This window comes from Juglans microcarpa x Juglans regia, chromosome 5D (assembly GCF_004785595.1).
Source record: "Juglans microcarpa x Juglans regia isolate MS1-56 chromosome 5D, Jm3101_v1.0, whole genome shotgun sequence".
Classification (NCBI taxonomy): domain Eukaryota; kingdom Viridiplantae; phylum Streptophyta; class Magnoliopsida; order Fagales; family Juglandaceae; genus Juglans; species Juglans microcarpa x Juglans regia.
This window is the reverse complement of record NC_054602.1, coordinates 11543744-11556645: the sequence shown is the minus strand read 5'-3', so window position 1 is coordinate 11556645 and position 12902 is coordinate 11543744.

Genomic DNA, 12902 nt, shown 5'->3' with positions numbered 1-12902 from the left:
CACTACCCTGGCAACAGAGGTGAGTGGACGTCCATCTCTGTCATTGTGTGCTGGCTTCCCAGGTCATTTAATGCGGCGTGCTTGTTGTCTAGCAGTGTGGACAGTGGTTTGAGTAGTTGATGTGACCAGTCACCCTATCTGACGAGCCTTCTCGGGCACAGCACAGTCCTCTTTCCTTTGTTGCCTCTGTATTGCACTATCTACTGACCGGTTTAGGCCATAAGGGGGACCAATTTCCACACAACCCAAGTAGAAAGTAAATCCCCTTCTCAGTACCCTATGAATTCCCGCGGCGCACATGCAGTGAAAATTCAAAAACAATTCTTCATGATTTGCTCAATCATTACAATGGGTTGTGCTCACATGGCCATGCGTGAAGAGGTGGTTTGGCCAGCTATGCGATCTCGATTTGGTTCGTGCCTTCCACGTGCGCAATCCTCTCCTTTCTGTGATTGGGGGAAGGCATGCGACGGTTTATTTTTGCCATCATTACACATCGTGTGGGTTTCAGGATTTGCTCCTGGTGCTTCGTTTCCAGTGACACCCGTCACTTCGTGCGTCGAGTAGTCCAACTGGCGTACGCTTTCTATTTAAATCTCATTTTTCACCCTCATTTTCTACTTGCCTTTGCTTTCTTCTCAAGCCCCCATCACTTTCTTTTTTTCTCTTGCCTTCTTTGAGTTCTGTTCTTCTTCTTTGCCGACTACTTTCAGTTTTCACCCTATGCTCGTTTCAGATGGCTTCCAAGAACACTCCTCGCCCCGATTCCCAGAAGGACCACTTTGTGCACCCAGAAGGGACCTCCGGTGGTTCTAAAGGCATGGCAAAATCCGCCACTAGAAAGAAGTCACCACTCTTCAATAGTCAAGGCAGGGAGTCGATAGCCTCTCCCGCTGACCTTTGTGCACTACAGGGAACGTTTGGCATTCCCGACTCGATTGTTTTGGAGGTTCCAAGCCATCGGACCGTAGCCGTCGACGATGCTAGACTGGTGACGAAGTTGGCCCTCTTCCCTCTAATGTTCACAAGCGAGCTTAGGCTACCACTCTACCACCCCATTCTTAATGTCCTTAGCTACCTTGGGTTGGCACCCGCTCAGCTTGGTCACGAGCTGTGTGGTTTTTTGCCTGGTGCTGAACCCCGAGATTGAAAAGTATCCCGATCTGACTGCGAGGAAATTCCTTTTTGTTTAAGGGTGTTGTGCCTTGATGGTCATCTTTGCAATTTCAAGCCTCATGGCCAGAAGCGAATCGACGGCCTAGAGAAGCACTTTTCTCACATCAAGGATTGGACCAAGTTTTTTTTTTTTTTTTTTTTTTTTTTTTTTTTTTTGTGTTGGGCTCGGGCTAGGAATATCCTGAGGGGAAGGCTATCCACTAGGAGTTTTCGGTTCAAGTTGTTTGGGGATCCATGCAGGATGACAAGTCCATCTCCATTTTTCTATCCAAAGGGAGGAGGCCAGGTTGGAGGTCATCCTGTCCTGGGTCAAGGCTCATCCTGAGGATTCAATGTCAGACTCTGTACTGGTCGACGTTAACATTTGTTGCCACCTTTTTACCCCATATCGATCCTACGTCCAGGGTTGATGCTTTTTTAGTTCCTCTACGGCTGGTGGTGGGAGGAGAAGACCTCAAGTCAACCGTGATGTCGCTGGGGCATCTTCAAGGCCCGAGGAGCCGTCTTCCCAGCACGAGATCTCAGTCTCACGCTCTAAGGCGTCGAGTAGTAAGGCCAATGTGTGCTCGCTTCCTAGACAAAAGGTGGCTCCCGCTATCTCTACTCTTCCGATTGCTCAAGTCGTGGTTGTTCAGGTAACCGCCCAGGCTCCTACCCCGCCAGTTGTCCCCGGGGCAGAGTTGGATGAAGAGGATGCCAATTTCCGGATGGCTTTCTTCAAGGCCTTTCTTAAGCCCGCCCCTAGAGGGGTTCCTGCGATGATGATACCCTTCGAGGATGTTGTTGAGGCATCTCAGTTTATTCCTACCGAGTCCCTGGCCAATGCTTCTATCGTGCGAGCGTGAATCCTAGCCGTAATGAAGATAGCACGAGACGCCCTCTTATTGTTGATCTTAACGACGACTGAGTTTCCATACCTTCGCCATCTTTCAGCCAGACCTCTAAGCCCAAGGTCGCTTTGTTCTTTGCCTTGAGGAGCCCACACTCGAGGCATCTCTTGACCAGGGGGATGGAGAGACCAATCAAGTGGAGGGGGACCGTCTTGCCCGAGCAAGAGATGATGCAAAAGTCTCCTAGCTCGCAGGGATCTCTCGTGCAACCTAAAGGCTAGGGGACCAAGCTCGGGGTGTCATAACATCCCTTAGTAGAGACAACAGGTCGGGGACCTTGAAAGGGAAGTCGCTGGGGATGTTCTCATGAGGGCATCCGAGGAGACATCGAAGCCTAGGCCTGTTTCGGGTAAAGGGCAGGCGGCTGCGGGAGGTTCAAGTGGAGCGGGCCCTTCTCATGCGTCCACCCCGCAGCCTTTGACCCTTCTTGATAGTTGGCCAGAGTTGGCCCGTCTAGGTCTATCGAAGGGAGCCATCCCGAGAGAATGGGTCCAGGTTTTGACGCTGCGCGGGCTAAGACCATTGAACGCAAGGCCAAAAAGTTGAGTAGACTGTTTTGTAGGTACTCGCCCGAGACTCAATCTGACGTTCTTGGTTGGTTTTCCCTTGCTTTTGTCTTTAACCTTGCATGTTTTCCAAAGGAACTAAGCAATTGGTCGGCCTGATCGTGTAGGAGAGGAGGGGAGCTCAAGGAAGAGGTTCAGGCACTCAGGTCTCTTGTCCTCTTTGCTGGCCTAAAGGTCTACAAGGCGAAGCGGGAGGCGAAGAAGGCTTCCCGTGAGAGAGACGTCGTGGTGGAGAATGTCACTAAGTTAGAGGCCAGTGCAAACAGCGAAAGTGTAAGTTGGATAAAACTCGCCAGGAGGTGGCCTTTCTCGGAGATGATTTGGCCAAGTCACGAGATGAGGCTGGACATTCCCGTTTGGACGCCAAACTCTTAGAGGAGCAGAGGGACTGGTTTCAAAATCGGTTGGATCAACGTGAAGAAGAGCTAGTGGAAGTTAAGGGATCCCTTGATGCTCTTCACGGGGAGAAGGCACAATTGGTTGAGCAACACAATACGGACATCAAGCAACACAAATGGTTGAATGGCAAGTATATGGAGTTGACCAAGGTGGTGTAGAATAAAAAGGAGGCCTTGAAGAAGCGTGTTGCCTAGATTAAGGCCTTAGAGTTCGAGCTGGCCAAGGCGGGTGTCGCAGTCTAGTCCTGTGAGCTTCAAATCCAAGCCCAAAAGGCCCTATGGGAAGACACATCTTCCCAGTTAAATAAGGTTAGAGATGTCTGGGACTTAACCCGGGCTATGGCTATAAGGAGGGCCTTGAGAGGTTGAAAGACCACCTTGTGCAGAACCCGAGAGTCAATCTGAGGGCTCTTGACTTGGCTTCCCTCGAGCCCAACCCGCAGGCATTCTGCTTTGCCAGGACTTTGGGAAAAGACTTGGTACCCTCCGCCTTTCCTCATCCCCCTTCGTGTCCTCAGCGTTATGAACCTCTTTTAATTTTTTTCCTTCTTGTAATTTTCTCATTCTTTCAATTTACGAACATTGGTAATTATTTTTGTATATAATAATATGAACATTATCTGCTTTCCAGGTTTCCTCAATTCTTGCTCTGGATCTGGTTGTTGGTTTCGTTTATGGACGTGTGGGCTGAGAAGTAATGTGATTTTTCTCCTGATTTGGACCCTTCTGGTCATCCGGTCAAATACAGGGACTTGTGCTTGGCTTGACTTTGTGGCTAGTCAAAGGACTCGGTTTAGTTTCACGAAAATCGGCAAGTCAAGGGACTTGTGTCCGACTGGCTGTATGGATAATTCTTGGGACTTGTGCCCCTCCTGACTTCATGGCAAGTCGAAGGATTTGCCTCGGTTGCACAAAGGTCGACAAGTCAAATGACTTGTATCCGACAGGTCGTGCAAACAAGTCTTGGGACCTGTGCCTAGCCTAACTTCGTAGTGAGTACAAAGACTCAGCTTGGCTGTACAAAGGTCGGCAAGTCAAGGGACTTGTGTTAGACGAGTCGTGTGGGCAAGTCCTGAGACTTGTGCACAACCTGGCTTCGCAGCTAGTCCAGGGACTCGACAAGTCAAGGGACTTGTGTCCAACGGGCCCCATGGACAAGTCCTGAGACTTATGCCCTGCCTGACTTCCTGGTGAGTCAAGGGACTCGACTTGGCTACACGAAAGTTTGGAAGTCAAGGGACTTGTGTCCAAAGGGCCCTGTGAAAAAGTTCTGGGACTTGCACTCGACCTAACTTAGCAGCGAGTCAAGGGACTTGGCTTGGCTAGACTAAGGTTGGTAAGTCAAGGGATTTGTGTCCAACGGGCCCTGTGGACAAGTCCTAGGACTTGCACCCGACCTATCTTCATAGCGAATCAAGGGCTTAACTTGGTTGCTTGAAGGTTGGCAAGTCAAGGGATTTGTGTTTGACTAGCCATTTGTGTAAGTCCTGGGACTCTTGCTCGGCCTGACTTCGGGTGAGTCAAGGGACTTGGCTTGGTTGTTTCACTTGATCAAGAGAAATAATTTGAGAGAAACTCATATTCATTGTCATAATTAGGCTTTTATAAACATATTAGCGGATTACAATCTCAGGAGAAATATTTCTTCAAGTGCTCGGTATTCCATGGGTGGAAGCTCCTTGCTTTTGTCATCCTTCAGGTAGTACAACCCTGGTCTATTGCTGGCTATTACTACGAATGATCCTTCCTATCGCAGTCCTAGCTTCGCTTCTTCTTGCGTCATGACCCCAATTTGCTTCAACACCAAGTCACATTTCTTGAAGGATCTGGACATGACCTGTCTGTTGAAGTACCGCTATGCTTTCCTTTTGTTGCTTATCGGTTGCATCTCAGCTTCCTGTCTTCTCTCTTCTAGCAAGTCTAACTGCTCTCTAGCCTTTTGACTTTGTTGTTTGGGTTGAAGTGTTGCACTCGGTAGGACAGCATCCCTACCTCTATCGGTATCATTGCCTCACTGTCGTAAGTCAAGGCGAATGACGTTTCTCTCGTTGAGGTTCTAATGGTCGTTCGGTATGCCCACAAGACTCCTGGCATCTCCTTGGCCCACCTTCCCTTCTGGTTCATCAGCTTTTTCTTCAAGATTTCCATTAGGGTTTTGTTGATTGTTTTGACTTGTCCATGGATTGCGAATGGCCCAAGGAAAGTACTTGAACTTGATCTCGAGTTCCGCACACCATTCCCGGTAATGGGAGGAGTCAAACTGCTGGTCGTGGTCTAATATGATGTTATGGGGGATGCCAAATCGACAGATCACGGACTTCCATAGGAACCTTGTGATGGTTGTAGCCGTGATAGTCGCCAAAGCTTCTGCCTCTACCCATTTGGTAAAGTAATCCACCGTAATGACCACAATTCTTGCCCCTCCTTTTTCGGGGGGAAGTGGTCCGACTAGATCCAATGGGCAACGCAAGACTGGTGTGTAGACCTTGCACTTTGAGCATCTCCTTACGAACTCTTCGGCATCTCTAAGGACATTGGGCTAGTAGTACCCCGCCCTCATTACCTTTGCAACTAGTGCTTTGCCTCTAGAGTGGTTACCACATACTCCTTTGTGTATCTCGGCCAAAATATACAAGGCCTCATCCTGCAAGACACATCTCAGGAGCGGTTCGAATAAGCCCCTTTTGTACAGGATTTCATCTATCACTGTGAAGCGTGTTGCTCTGTTCCTGACCTTCTAAGCTTCCCCCTTATCACTTGGCAGCTCATTGGTGTTGAGGTACTTTGCTATGTCTAATGCCCATTCTCGTGTTTCAGGGCCAATGGCCGAGACTTCGATCCTTATGGCCAAGAAGTCCACCGTCCGAGTTACCATTCCTTCTGGTAAGCACGAGACCTTTTGTTCCAATGCCGCCTATGCCAGTTGGTCAACCCTCTAGTTTTCTTATCTCAAGACTTGTTGGATGTGAAAGTATTGGAAGAAGTCGCGTTCCCCTCCGACTAGCTGCATGTACTTCTTTAGTTTCTCGCCCTTCCTGGCGAACTCACCCATTACTTGGTTGACAACTACTTAGGAGTCTACTCTGACCTCTACCTCTATTGCTCCCAACAGTTGGGCATTGACAACCCAGCTAGTGGTGCTTCATATTCGATTTCATTGTTGGTTGTTTTGAACTCGGGCTTGATTGCGTAGTTGTGTTCTCCACTGGCTTCTGTGACAATGTGTACCGCTACTGCCCCTCCAGTCCGGCAAGACAAGACATCGAAGTAGACCTGCCAGGATTTTACTCTAGGAGCTATCGGCACTTCCTCTGGGAAGCCAGTGAACTCGACTACAAAGTCTACCAATATCTGTCCTATTATCGCCGTACGAAGGAAATATTCAATGTCGAATTTGCTCGGTTTGACGAGCCATTTTAGCAGGTGGCCTGAGGTGTCTGGCCTCTGCAAGGCTTTCTTGAGGGGAGTGTCTGTGAACACATTCACGAGGTGAGCCTGGAAGTAGGGTCTCAGCCACCTGGCAGTGATTACTAAGGTGAAAGCCATCATGTCCATTCATGGGTATCTTGCCTTTACTCCTCTGAATGCGTGACTTGTGTAGTAAACAAGCTGCTAAATGAGCTCTCTCTCCCGAACCAGGACCAACGACACAATGTGCGGCGATACCGACAAATACACTAGCAAATCTTCTCCTGGTTTCGCCTAGCTAAGTAGTGGCGAATGAGTCAGATATTCTTTCAGCTTATCGAACGCCTGGCTGCATTCAACAACCTAGTCTTGTACCTTCCTCAAGAATTTGAAGAATGGTAGGCATCTGTCAGTCGATCGTGTGATGAATCGATTCAGGGCGGCCACTTTCTCGGCCAACCTTTTGCACCTCTTTGATGTTCTGAGAAGGGGGCATGTTCGCTATTGCTAGAAACTTTTCTAGGCTGGCTTCAATTCCTCGCACCAAGAACATGAAGCCCAGGAACTTTTCCAACTCTACTCCAAAAGCGCACTTCAATGGGTTAAGCTTCATCTTGTACTGCCGGAGAACTACGAAAACTTCTCACAGATCAGGTAAGTGTTGCACGGGTTCTTTGCTCTTGACTAGAAAGTCGTCCATGTATACCTCCATATTGAGGCCTATTTGACTTTTGAACATTTGGTTAACCAACAGCTAGTAAGTTTCCCTTGGATTCTCGGTCGGTGAAATGTCATTTTTCTTCATCGTCCAAACTCATCCGAATTTAGTTGTACCCTGAGTAGGCGTCCATGAAGTTGAGCAGCCAATGGCCTACAGTGGAATGGACAATCAAATCAATACAAGTTAGCGGGAAGCTATCTTTTGGACAGACCTTGTTCAAGTCAGTGAAGTCGACGCACATTCTCCATTTGTCGTTTGGTTTTTTTACCAACACAACATTAGAAAACCACTTGGAGTAGTGTGCCTCCCGAATAAACCCCGCTGCCAAGAGTCGATCAATTTCCTAGGCTATGGCAACATACTTCTCAACATTAAAGTTCTTGCCTACTATTGGATCTTCTTAGCCTCAGGGTCCACACACAGCTCATTGACAGTATTGTTGATCCCGGGCATCTCCTAGTGGCTTCAGGCGAACACATCTTTGTGCACAACCAGGAGTTGCTTCATACACTATCTCATCTCAGGTTTCATCATAGTCTCAATTCGCATTGTATACTCTGGTCTCGCAGGATCCACGGGAACTAACTCCAGGGGTTCATTTGGTTCTGCTTGTCAGAGGGTCTGCTCATCTCAGATTTCTTCATCCCGGTCTTCTAGTCTAGGCGGTTGGGGGGGCTGCGAGAGCCGCTGTTTTCCCAAGCGTCCGTAGCTCCTGCCCGCCGCCTCACAATTCCTGGGCATTGCACTCCAGAGCAAGCACTTGTTCACCTTTTATTTCTCCGACACCAGCCTGGGTGGGGAATATCATCTTCAGGTGATAAGTCGAGGTGATCGCCCTCAGATTGTTCAACGTAGGTCATCCAAGTATCGCATTGTATGACAACAAGGCCTTCACCACCAAGAAGTTCATCATTGACGCAGAGGTACTAGGTGCCTTCCCCGCCAAAACTAACAAGGTGATCACACCCACTAGCTGGACTACTTCCCTAAAGAACCCCTTGAGCGGCATCGGGGCCAAGCGTAAATGGTCAGGGTTTATTCCCATCTTGATGAACACATCCCAAAACAAGATATCAACGGAGCTGCCGTTATCAACCAGGATCCTCTGAGTCACAAAGTTTGCAACCTGCATGGTTATAACCAGAGCGCCATCATGGGGGTGGATGACCCCTTCATCATCCTCTTCACCGAACATAATAAATGCCCCTCTCGTGCATCATCTCTGACTAGCCAAGGTCCCTCACGTCGTGAACACTTCCTCGTACCAGGCCCGACGGGCATGGGCTTTTCGTCCCAATGAGGTCAGGCCACCGCTCGCATATCCTCCTAGTATGGTACAGATTTTTCCAACAAAATTCGTGCTCAGGATGGTGCCTAACATGGTAGGTTTCGAGGCTCTTCTCTCTCGATTATTCTCTTTTTGGGGCTTTCACTTCGTCGCTGCCTCGTGCACTAGACATCGGTCCCCAGTGGGGTGTTGGGCCAGTAATTGTTCCAGTTCCTCCACCCTTCGTTTCAAGGTGTAACAGTCTTCAATCTGATGTTGGTTGGTCTTGTGGTACGCGCAGTATCGTTTGTCCTCTTGGCTCGACTGAGAGGTTTCCCTTGGGACGGGTGCATGTTCTTCCTGCACGGCCAAGCTGGCGTGCATGCATTTCCCGCCATGCACCCGAACCAACCCATTGCCTCCTTGCCTGGCATCCCGCGAGTCCTTCTTGATCTTCTCCTGGGTCTTTACTTTTGTTGACCCGCCTACCTTTTTGTTGGCCTATTCCAACTCAATTTTTCTCGGAGCTGTTAGGGCCCGTAGCATGTATTCCGCATTGATAAAGCTATTTGCACAATCCATGAACTCTCACAGCGTGGTGGGGATTTTCCGCGCCAACTCTTGCATGAATGGGTTTCCTGGCCAGATACCTTTTAGTAGGGCGACTGAAACCTTTCTGGTCATCCGTCGTCATCCATTCTCTATTGAACGGGGATAAGTACAACTTCAAACTCTTGTCATCATCCTGCTTAACAGTCAAGAGGTATGCTGCCGATAGCCTCATTTCCTGCTAGCCATAAATTATGTCAAGAAGAGGCGAGCCAGTTCTCCAAACCCTTCAATGGATCCCAAGGGTAACAACCCGAATCACACCCTTGTCGCGCCTTTCAACGTCAAGGGAAAAGACTAGCACGCGATCTTGCCCGAGAACCCATGCAAAGTCATGTGGACTTTAAACATTTCTAAATGCTCAAAAGGGTCCTTAGACCTGTCATACATCTCCATCTGAGCCACTTTGAACTTGGGCCGAAGCAATGCCGCCATGACTTTTGCACTGTATGGCAAGTCAGTACTAGTGAGCAGTTGGTCCACAAACAATGACGCACCCATCCTCTTGGCCATTGGTCCATGAGCCCCCTCAACTCATGGTGTATCTGCCTCTTTTCCTCTCCCGATGCGTCTATCTCCGCCACACTTTGCGACTCGACGTGCTCATTTTGGCTTGGCCCAACGTCTCCCATAAACTCGTCATTTGCCCTCTGCAAAACAAATGACACGCTAATTCAAAGAACTCACAGACAACATCACTGTTGATGTCTTGTTTCATAGCCTGGTCAATCCTGCTGTTCCTCGTGATGACCTGCAAGACCTAGGGAGATGAGGGCTCTGGGTGGTGAGGGACACCTCTGATGCCTAAGTCAAAATACTCTTTTTGTTAGGAGAGAAAGCTAGGAGAAAAACGTTCAGAGAGCTCTACCTGAGTCTGGGACGTGTTTATATACCCGGTCGTAGTGGTCCTTGCCCACTACCAGTAGATCGTGCAAGGGGTACTGGACACCGCACTGCTGTCAAGTTTTCCTCCTATCATGTCAGTCATCGCCCTACCGTATTATGCGTGCTCCTCCAGTATGTCCCCTATGTCAAGTAAGGGATGGGAGGCGCGCGCACTACCCTGGCCACAGAGGTGAGTGGACATCCGGCTCTGTTGTTGTGTGTTGGCTTTCTAGGTCATTTAATGCGGTGTGCTTGTTGTCTGGCGGTGTGAGCAGTAGGCTGAGCAAGTGACGTGACCAATCACCGTATTTGACGGGCCTTCTCAGGCTCAGCCCAGTCCTCTTTTCTTCATTGGCTATGCATTGAACTATGACCGGTTTGGGCCCTGAAGCCTGAAGGGGACCAATCCCCACGCAGCCCAAGTTGGAAAGTAAATTCCCTTCTCAATATCAATACAAAACAAGAAATAAAATGCAAAGAAAGTACTAAAATAGCTACTAAAAATCAGTCCTATTTTATATATATATATATATATATATATATTTATGCATATGCTAAAGCCGGGTTTTACTAGCCTTTTGAACAGTCCTATGCCTCCATGAGTTGTAAGGAAATGAAGAAAACACGTGCGCACTGTACGTAGAGACATATACCCAACCAGTCCCGTAAATTGCAAATCGTACTTTTTTGTACGCTAATCTCTGTGTCCGTGATTTCAATTTATCGATACTACATTACAAGCAAATGCAAATAACAAGTTGCATGCATGCAGCATTATATAAGATATTGACTGTTAGCAAGCAAACAAACACCCATGTATGCAGTTATTAATTAGATAAAATTAAAGAATTATGATCTCTAGCTAGCTAGCTGTTTAATTATCATTCTCTCTTCTTAGATATCATCATCACTATTAGACATGAGTACCTAATTATAGTATTTCTTAAACTTTCCTTAATCCAAACCAATCAGCGCCAAAGGTTCAAATATTTGAACTAATTTTGTTAACATAATAATCGGGTTTAGTATAAAGCAGCATGCATGCAGCTACTTGACCCAGTAGATGAAGTTAGGGCTGAAAATAGAACGTGTAGGTGCGGTTTTAGCCCAAAACCAAAACCGCACCAACAGAGAGAAAATATGCTAGTATCGACTGAAACTGGCCGACAAGGAGAAAGAGAAACAGCCAGAATCCGACAATCAGTACAGATCAATTTGGCGATTTGGGGAATCGGTTTTTTCATCACCAGACACCAAAAATGGACAAGCTTGCTAGACGATCACCGATTCACCATACACCAAGAAATCCACAAACAAAACCCAACACAATGAACCATTTGAAGTCCCAGATTTTTCCATGAGTGGCGAGATGAGTGATGGAGGAGAGGGAAAGGGAGGGAGGAGAGGTTAATGGAGGAGAGCTACGCTCTGTGAGAGAGATGGCGAGATGGATGCCGTCGGCTATTGGAGGAAGAGGTTGCACGACATGAGAGAGGAGAGACTCGCAGCAGCAACAGCTGTGCGTGAGAGAGATGAGAAAGAGTCTGCAAGAAATTCAATCGGGGGAGAAGAAGAAGGAGATGGGCGAGGGACGCGAGGGTGTTAAACCCTAAAGCCAAACGACGTATTTCACTCACTGAAAAAAAACGACGTATGAGTGAAACGACGTCGTTTTACATAAGATATATATATATTATCGACTGGTTCGACAGTTTGAATTTGATTTAGACCAGGACTGAATCGACCGACATCGATTTCATTAAATTTACAGCACTGGCCGACTGGTTCTCTGCCGGTTCCGAACTCCTACGACTGGTCCCGTCGGTTTCTGTACAATCCTAGGTGAAGTAAAAAGTGGCCACTTTTTCTCTCTTATCCCTAGCCTCCTAGCCTCATTCATATCCTTCTACTCGATGGATCGGTCATCGCAAATTAAACCCATATATCAAAAGTACCACATTAATGAATCCAGGCAAAACGAGCAGTGTAAGCTACTAAAATAATATATATATATATATATATATATATTTATGGGATTCCATCGATGTCCCAATTAAAACTAAATTTCAACCGACCAAATAGACCAGTCTTCTCGGAAGAGCGAATTAGATTGTTACGATCATATTCGAGTCAAAATCAAGCCATAGTATTGATGAAACGTGGCACCACAACAGGATGCACCGGTTTAGCGAAGAAAAGTGCAAATTTGGGGACTATCGATCCCAACAGGACTCATATTCTTAGAGATAACACATTTTCCATCCATACTTTGACACATGGCCACTTTTGGTTCCACTCAAAGGTTATCCACTGGAATTCATGTCTTGGAAGCATCATGCTTTTCGCCATTAATACCAAAAGCAAGAGGCGGCACTAACTGTTCAAATATGATTTTGAAACTTTTTTTGGATTGATGTCTTCTCTAAAGCCTTGGCATGGCTTTATAAATCCCATCGCATACCTTGTGTTCATCCTCATGCACAACAACAAAGCCTACTCGATCCTTTTTACATGCCCTTTCTTTCTTTTCTTTCCTTTCCTTTTGGATTCAAACACCACCCTCCATTTCCATCCTTTGCTCTTTATTGCATCACCAGAGATCTAGTAATTAGAAAAACAATGGCGAATTCGCGCATTGCAAGGTTTGTCTCAGAGGTTGCACCCCCGCAGTATATTAGTGTCATCAGGCAAAGAGCATCCAAGATGTTGGATACAATAAATGAAGAAGAAAGAGATGCTTGCGCTAACACTTCTCGTGCTGCATCTCCAACTTGTTATTCTTCTTCCTTTTCATCAATTTCCACCACTGCTTGTTCTTCAGCAGTTGGTCATGTTGCTGCTGCTGATTGCAAGTCCTTTCTCATAGGGGTTCAGAGATCTTTTTCACTCTTCGAACACTGAGAACAAGAAGGCTGAGAATAAATAAAATCGAAAGCTTCGTAGGCGTTATATGCAGCCTACAGGAGCTGGAGCCTTTTTTTT